Here is a 9,732-nt window from a genome sequence, read left to right on the forward strand (position 1 = left end):
CATTTCAAGTTGTCCATATAAAGTGATGCTTCCTTTTATGTTAAAGTTTAAACATCATCAGAAAAGTTACACCACAAAAGAATGATGAAAATTGTGCTAAAATGTGGTTAATGTTATGTCTTCTAGGCCAATGCAACTCTGGTGGAGAGTCTGTTTGAGCTTTTCTAAGAACTTTCTCTATCATATTACATAATTAGGAACTTCTCTTGATTAAAAAAATTTAGAACATTTGGTAAAGCTCAGCATATAGTTTGGATAACCAGCATACAAAGTTATAGCACTATGTGAGTTCATTTTAAAAAGAGATTTGATTCTGTGGTAGGAAATTTCAATTTTATCTATAACTTTCAAGAGTAGTCATTACTCAACAGATAAAGATGAAGAGAATCAGAAATTACTTTCAAAAAGGATATAAGGTGAGACAATGAGGAAAAGGGGAGGAGATATAAAAGGAGTAGTGAGTATTCAGTATATCTAAGTGAGTTAGGGTTAGAAAAATTATGAGACAGTATAGTATCGAATGTAAGTAAGAATGTAAATCTAAGTTCTGCCACTTAGTAATCTTGTTTTCATGAATAAAATACATAAACTCATCAAGCCTTGGATTTTTTTTTTCAGGAAAATGGACTTAACAATAGTACATAACTCCTATGGTTTCTGTGAAGATTGAGATAATCCCTGAAAGGATTTCAAAGGTACAAACTATGTTATACTTATTTTGTATATCCAAAAGCAAATGCAAATCTTGACTAGTAATAAGTACTCAATACATGAGCTTTAGTGATGAATAAGAGCTTTGAGGAAAGATTACAAAGGTAGTGTCAAGGCAATAAGGCCTTGAATATCAATAAGATTAAGGGGTGTTAGTTACATATAAAAGTGAAGTTTATTATTAGAACATTGTGAGTTATTCTAGAAAATAAGTGTTAGGAGACTAGAGTTAGGAATAACATTGAGAACCCAAAGAAAGCCTACGCTAGATGGATAGCTGTAAGTATGGAAAGAGGAACAGATAAAGATACCTTAGAAAACTCTTAGGAGGCCGGGCATGGTGGTGCATGCCAGTAATCCCAGCACTTGGGAGGCTGAGGCAGGAGGTTCGTTGTGAGTTCAAGACTAGCCTGGGCTACACAGTGAGTTCCTGGTCTGCCTTAACTTCATAGTGAGACCCTGTCTCAAAAAAACAAAAAAACAAAAAAAGAAAGAAAACTCTTAGGAGCAAACCATAAAGTAAGCCATAATATTTATATTCATAAAAACAAACAAAAGGGCTAAAGTAAATTTTTTTTTCTTAACTTCAACATTAGACTAACCAGTAGGATAATGAAAAAACACTCTAAAGCTTGAATATTCTTAAGATATAAATTTCAGACAAATTAGACATTTACTGGCAGGAAGCTATAACTTTCATCCTAATCAAGAAAAAGTCAGAAAAACACACAAGTCATAAGGAAAGAATTTATTTAATTAAATAAGAATGTTGATTGATTGGGCAAACTGCCAGAGTTCAACCTCAGCCCGACCACTTTCAAGATGTGGAGCAAGTTACTCAATCATTCCATACCCCAGTTTACTCATGTGTAAACTACTTATACCTGATATCTAATTAATACTATTATCTATTACAAAAGGCTCTTGTAGGTATTATTTAATATGTCTTAAATGCTATGACTTTGTCTGGTACATAATTACCCATTAGCTACATTAATTCCCAGGCTGTTCCTATTTGATCTAGGCTGAGGTTCTCTGGTTGCCTATGGATCCGTCTGCAATATGATGCCACTTTCCCTGTTATTTCCAAAGGTTTCTCATACACCATAAGGTACCGCTCTCACCAATAAAATTGATTAATTTTTCACTTACCCTCATGAGTCACATACCAAACATCCAATATTTGGCAGTTTTGCACACAATTTGAAATATTACCTGTCTTTTCATGCATCATGCATAGCCACATCATAAGTTGTTTAATACTTGCCTCTAAAGAGCAAGTATTATGGCTTCAGATGGCTGATAAAAACATAACAAATTCCTGATTTAGGCTCAAAAATCTCACATGCTTTCAATACAAATTTTAATGATCTAAAAAAGTCAAATTTTCAGATACAAGTCATAAAAACAAAATCCATATTAAGTGTATCCAATGTAGGAATTCAAAAGAAAAATTGTCTAATTTTGTGTTATCTTTTTGAATGAGTATAAAACAATAAAAAGAATTTTACTATTTATCACACAGTAGTTACTTTATGACTACTGTATAAACTATAAAATGGTGATACGAAGTTCATAAAATAGAATTATTATACTATTTTTCACAATATCACTATATTTATCACAAATTTTAAATGTACATTAATTCAAGTATCTTATAATTCAAACACACAAACTCCCTGGTACCAAACAAACAAACACAAACTTTCTGTCGCTCATTATGGGCCATTTCATTCTCTTGATGATTAATTGCTACTTAATGATGGACTAGCTATTCCAAATCAATTCATTAGGTTGAAACTGTTCTTTAGATCAATTCAGCATCTGCAATTTTAACCACCCTGAATTACAAATTTAGTGTCATTATGGGCACGCTGTGTGAATTAATTCTTTCACCCACAACTGAGCATAAACTGAATGTATTAAAAAATCTCTATTTCTTGATACTGAAAGAAACAAAGGGAGGATAAGCTATTGATTTTTTTTTAAATAGCATATAGACGACTTAAGAGTGAATTACTGCAAGTAACCACAGCTCTCAAATTTCTGAGGAACTACTTTATTCATTAAACACTGCTTTAAACCAAAATACAGTAAAATATATTTCAACCTGGACCACACTGATCAAGAAGTAACAATCATGAATGCCTAAAGAGATCCTTTAGTGGTCAAGATGACCTTTTCAGAAAGTATGCTCCAATTTGGTGCATAATTATTCCGCGAGTTGAACAAAAGACTATTCATGATTATTTTATAAAACCCCATCTGTCTAGATAAAGCAAACCATGTTTTCACGTTACTGCATAATATTAAGTAACATGATTAAGTGTTCACATTTATCCTCTTATTCTTCTCCTTTATCAGAAAATAAAGGAAAACATGAAAGAAGCGAATTGATCTTGAACCAAAGGAAAAAGGAAAATACTCCACCTTTTGCTTATCAACACTAGAAAACACACTGCCAAACTCTAGAATCAAGGGGAAATTACCTGCAGGGTAAGAGACTGTAGCAACATTTAAATGCCTTCCCAGTTTCTCAGTACCTATTGGAAACAAAAGACATGGATTAGGCTTGCAGTGTCAGCACTATCTCACCTAATATTCAATATGGGGAACAAGCAGAAAGTATCCTAAGAACTCAAGTTAGAATGCCTTATAAGTTCAAATTTCAGCAACTCCATTTACAGAATGTGTGACACTGGGCAAGCTATTTCTCTGAACCTCAGCTTTTTCATCTATAAAAAAGATGCATATACATACCCTGGTATAATTCAAGCCTTCAGTAAGCATAGGATTATTATTACAACTTCACTCAGCAACAAAGGCAGGAATAATGAGTATATTTGTGTGACTACATAAGGGTTAGATACATTCAACTAGTCAGAGTATTGAGGATTAAAACTGAGGCCTTAGCACTGAGCTATAGCCTTTTTTTTTTTCTCATTGAGTTTATTGGTACATTTTAGGTATACAGTACAGTTACATTCATCACTTTTACATGACAGGTCTTGGTTCTCATTTTTTCCCCTTACCCCTGCCCTCCCTTCACCCCCTCCTCCCTTCCCTATTTACAAATACTTTCTTTCCATTTTTTTCATTTTCTCATATTTTTTTTTCTTTTCCTTTATTTCCTTTCCCCTAACCCTTCCCACTTCCCGTACACCTTTAGCCCTTTTCTTCCTATTTCACATTGTCAACCATACCATTAGGATCTTATGTACAATTGTAGTTTTTTACACCAGAGAAGCTATTTGGTATTTATACATGTGTGACTTCTTTTAATTTTTAAATTTCAAGACACAGCCTCGAAGTTGCCTCTAACTCACTAAGTTAACAAGGCTGAACTCAAATTTGCTCTCCTCTTGCCTTACCAAATTGGATTTCTTAATATCTACAATTTACTACTCCTTTGAATAAGTACAGAAATAAATTTTCTATCTTTCCTTTCTTCATCTAGAGTTATTTTTCTTCATTACTGTTTGCTCTAATTTTGTGATAAACTTTATTGTGAAGACAAAATAGAATTATGATTATGAATATTGTGATTCTAGTATTAGCCAATAGGATATTACAGGCATCCCTGATAACTGCTAGGATCTCATTACAGGGAAGAAAACATATGCAAGTACCTCACAGGCACATGGTACAACATGACTGTCTGCCACATCCTCATCCTATGTAGCAGGATGAAAGGACAAGCCTCTCTCTTTAGGGACATGACCCCAAAGATGTCCACATTCCTATTGCTTACTTATCATTGCCTAGAGAATAGTCATATGGCCACACATTTAGCCTGGGCACCACACGCCAAAATAATCTGCAGAAGTAGGTGAAAATAATTTAGGGAAGAATTACCAGTTTCTAACAAACCTATCAACCTTTTATCAAAAGAACCTTGAAGTACTGCTGCAATGCCCTGGCACAGCATGAAAAACTAAATGACACGAAAAGAGCATTTCACTCACCAATGGCAAAAAACAAATAAACAAACAAACATCCTTAGAGAATGTTCCATGTGCCTGTGTTTAAAGTAATATTTTCTATTTCACATTGTCAATTATATCATTAGGATCTTAATTATGATTATAGTTTTTCACACCAGAGAAACTATTTGGTATTTACACGTGTGACTTATTTATTTCACTTATAAGTATATCCTTAATATGCATCCAAGAAAAGGGCTAAAGGTGTAGGGGAGGTGGGAAGGGTAGGAGAAAAGAAATAAGGGAAAAGAAAAAAATATGAGAAAATGAAAAAATGGAAAGAAAGTATTTGTAAATAGGGAAGGGAGGAGGGGGTGAAGGGAGGGCAGGGGTAAGGGGTAAAAATGAGAACCAAGAACTGTTATGTAAAGGTACAAGATCCCAATGATGAATGTAACTGTACTGTATACCTAAAATGGACCAATAAACTCAATGAGGAAAATAAATAAATAAAGTAATATGTTCTGCTATTGTTGGAGCATATGTATAAATGATGAGCCACTGTGCATACATTTTAAATAATTTAAATAGGAAAAGACTTATGGCCTCTGGCCAGTATGGTCTTTAGATAGCAAGAGATAAAAATCTGTGGGAAATGTCCAAATACTTAGAAATTAAACAGCTCTTTTCTAAATGATCCATAGTTAAGAAGAATTCACAGAGAAAATTAAAACACAATATTTTATTATTTATGGAATTTGGCTAAAATGTACTTAGAGGAAAATGCATACTAGCTGTGTTTACATTAGAAAAGAAAATGGCTGAGCATAGTGGCATCTCCTTATGATCCCAATGTTCTGGGAGGCTAAGGCAGGAAGGCTGTATACTCAAGCCCAGTCAGGATGATTTAGCAATCAAGGGACATCCTGTCTCAAAATTTAAAAAGGATAGGATGTAGCTCAGTGCAAAGGCTCTGGGCTCAATTCTGAATCCTCCCCCGCAACATACACACAAAGAATAAAGTTCTAAAATTTATTGAGTTTCCACCATAAAATGCTAGACAGAGTAAAAAGCTAAATTATGCAGAAGAAAAGAATAAATGTGTGAATTAAAAAAAATCAATAAAATAGGGAACCAATATAAAAATCAATAAAATCAAAAGCTAGTTTGTTTTTAAAATTTATAGAATTGATGAATATCTATCTAGACTTATAAAGAAAGATTATCAATAGTAAGAATAAAAAGGAATACCACTATTTTTTCAAGGCAATAAAAGGATAACATTGAAATATTATCTACAAAATTATACCAATAAATTTAGCAACACAAAAACTTTTTAAAAACAGATTTTCCAACTTGACAAAGGAAAACAATGGACGAACTGAATATTTCCAAATCTATTTCTAATTGAAATTTTAATTATATTCTTCTAACAAAAGAAGTTTTAGACCAAAGTGGCTTCACTGGTATGTTACATCAAATATTTAAGAAGGAAGCATCTTAGAAGATAAGCATGTCTCTAGCACCAGAACCACAGATATCATTAAAAAAAATAACAACAACAACAACAAAAATCCCTACAGACCAGTATCATTCATGAAAGTACTTGCCAATATCCCTAAGAGAAAATTACCATACTGAGTTAAACAATATATAAAAAGGAAAATACATCATGACTATATAGAGTAAGGTTGATTTAACCTTTGGAAAAAAACAATAAATGAAATTCGACACAAATAGAATAAAGAAGAAATCGATATGATCATCTCAGTTGGTAAAAAAACCTCAACATTCATGATTAAAAAAAAAACTCTCAGTGAACTAAGAATAGAAAGGAACTTCTATAACCTAAAATAAGGTACTTTGGAAATTCTATAGTTAACTTCAGACTTAATGTTCAACGATTACTCCACCTCAGCTCATAATTGAGAATGCTGAGCTTTTATTCAACAGTCTACCAGAATTAGAAAACAGATCAATAAATGAAGAGAAGGAAATAGAAAATGGAAACTTCTAATCTTATGAATTGGAAAGAGAAATAAAACAAAAATGCCTTTGTTTATAAATGCCATGATCACAAACAGAAAATCCTAAATAATCTAAAACACACTTAGTAGAACTAATAAAATCAATCAAGGCAGAAGGGTATAAGGTCAACACATAAGAATTGTGTTTCCACATATGAGCCAGAAAAATTACAAAATAAAAATTTTAAATGTCATTTATAATAGCATAAAAACATGAAATACTTAGGGATCAGTTATAAAATATGTGCCATCTGTATAAGCAAAATTATAAATGATTGCTAAGATAAATTAATAAAAAATAGCAAATGAAGGCATATGTTATATTAATAAATTGAAAGACTCAAGAGCAAGATGTCAATTCTTTCCTAATTGGTATATAGTCTCAATGCTATCCTAATTGCAGTTAAGTACCAGGTAGCTTTCTGATAAAAAAACAAAAGCAGACAAGCTAGTACTGAGATTTAAATAGAAATATCAATGACTAAACCTAACCAAATTCCTCACAAAAAGAATAAATGTTAAGTATTTATTCTCTGACTTCAACACTCACTATAAAGCTACAGGGATCAAGACAGTATGGTATTGGTGAAAGGACAGACACAGAGCGGTGGGAATGGAATGCTATCCATAAACAGAACCACACATATATGGTCAGTTAATTTTTAACAAAATGTCCGCACTAACTCAATCAAGAGAGGATGGTTATTTCAACAAACTGTGTTAGAAAAGAAATAAGCCTCATTTGAAACAAAAACTCAGTCTCAGTGAGATAAAATCCCCGTGTCAGCAGGGCTGCATTCCTAGAGGATCTAGGGGAAAAGTCAGTGTCCTTGCTTTTCCTAGCCCACATTCCTGGTCATGACTCATCTTTCATCTTCAGTAACATATCATCATGTAACATGTTCTCAGGTTCCAGGAATTAAGATGTGGACGTCCTTGGTGTATCATTACTTGTTCTAACACATCATTGAAGTCCCCAGCTTCAATCAGGTGCTTTTGACAAGATCAAAGAAAATCAGAGCAGTCTAGTTGTATAATGACTAACGAGTATACTTACATATGACATAAGACATATTTTCCTACAAACAAATCATTAACTTTAGTCTTTCTTATATGCGTACCAATTTATAGATTCAGGAATATTTTTCAGTAGAAGATTTTATTCTTTGAAGAGTTTTCTGAATTTTCAGTGTCTATTGGTAGTTCTTAGAAATAGACTTTAATATTTATGTTATAGCCTTTTTCTTCTAGTATTTTGTTATCCTTTTAATGGCATTACCTATTAAGGACTTACTTGTTCAAGCTCTTGGGTAGTTAGGCCAAAGATTAAAAAAAAAGTAAAGAGTCAATATTGAAAGAGGGGGGAACAGAGGTGGGGGAAGGAGGGAGGAAGAGGAAAAGGCAGAGAAGGACCTCATCTCTTCACACTATACATGAAATTAATTTGAAATTGATCACAGACTCAAATGAAAAAACTAAAAATACAGAATTTCTAAATGAAAATAGAGGAAAAATTTCACAATCACTTTAAAGGTAAATATTTATTTAATAACACACTAACATGAAGAAGCACATTTCTTTAAAAATAAAGTCTGCTCATTCCATTTAAGAGAATGAAAAGTTAAGTGACAGACTGGGAGAAATACTGGCATTACATATGTCTACAAAGACCTTATATCCAGAATATATAAAGAACCTTTATTGTAGCAAAACACACACACACTTTAAGAGTAGTTGTTATATTAGTAAGAACACAAACCACTCAAATACATCACCCTTTTGCAGCCATCACTGGAGGTACAGTGGCCAAAATAAAGTTCAATCCCTTTGTGATGTCAGACCAAAGCAAGAACCATAAAAGCCATTTCAATTCACCTTCCCATATTCTCGGGAAGATTTTATCTTCCCCTCTTTCCAAAGAGCCCAGAAAGAAATGCAATGTTCGATGTATGCCCATCCAAAAGGATTATGAGATTCAAGTTGTGCTAGGACACTATAAAAGTCAGCAGATTGGAAAAGTGGTCCAGGTTTACAAGGAGAAATACATCATCTGCATCAAATGGGTGCAGTGGGAAAAGGCAAATGGCACCACTGGGGCAGTCACACCAGCAAGGTGATTATCACCAGGCTAAAATTAAACAAAAGCTGCAAAAAGATTCTGGAACAGAAAGCCAAATCTTGTCAAGTAGGAAAGGAAAAGGGAAAATATGACGAAGAAACAATTGAAAAGATGCAAGGATAAAGTCATCTTAAACACAACTTTAATTAAAAACTGCCAAAATGAAAAAAAGCAAATATATCACTAAAATAAGACATGAATGGCCAATAAGCAAATGAAATATTTACCATGTCATTAGAGAAATGTAAGTTAAAATTACAATACATACATGGTGAAATGGTTAAAACTTAAAAGACAATCTCAAGTGCTGGAAAAGAGGTGGAAGAACTGAAGCTCTTGTTCATTTTGGCTAGAGGAACAAATAGTGCTATCACTTTGATAGTGAGCTCTGAAATTCCCAAACAGCTCCACAAGTTTCCTTTCCCAAGCTCCTCAGGCTGTACTCTCCCTCCTCTACTTTCAGGTTCCCTGGAGCTTCCCTTTTTAGTCCTCTAGCCAAAAAGTTGCTTTATTTATTTATTTTCTGCATCACTCACTTCTTGCCACTCTGTCCACACCAGGCAGGGAGAAGACAAGACAGAAAAACACAAATAAGGGATTGACCTACTCTCTTTGGGCCTCTCTCCAATCAGAAAAGAAAGTTTCCTTCCTTTAACATTTGAGGTTTCTGAGTGTCTTCCCTGCAATTCTGTCACAAAGAGGAAACCAATTTCTTAACCTTCAGTCTGAGTCTTTTGGCTGCCTTTAGTATTAACCAAAGGATACCATAGGAAAAAAGGTAAACTCACCAACAGTTTAGTAATACTTCAAATTCTGGTCTTCTTCCTCGCCTACCTGGTACTATTTGTTTTTTAGAGCTCTCATGCATTGTATCTACTACATGCATTCTGTCCAAGATTTACAGAGGCATTCAGTGGGAGAGGTAGGAGTAGAATGTATTCTAAATGACCCT

At 33.5% G+C, this 9,732-nt stretch overlaps 1 pseudogene; it reads left to right on the forward strand.

Annotated features, from left to right (window-relative positions):
* Nucleotides 1-980: 980 nt before the first annotated feature.
* Nucleotides 981-8,903, forward strand: LOC104863963 (annotated as a pseudogene).
* The last annotated feature ends 829 nt before the right edge of the window (nucleotides 8,904-9,732 follow it).

Source organism: Fukomys damarensis, unplaced genomic scaffold (assembly GCF_012274545.1).
Source record: "Fukomys damarensis isolate Sample0158 unplaced genomic scaffold, DMR_v1.0_HiC HiC_scaffold_14, whole genome shotgun sequence".
NCBI lineage: Eukaryota > Metazoa > Chordata > Mammalia > Rodentia > Bathyergidae > Fukomys > Fukomys damarensis.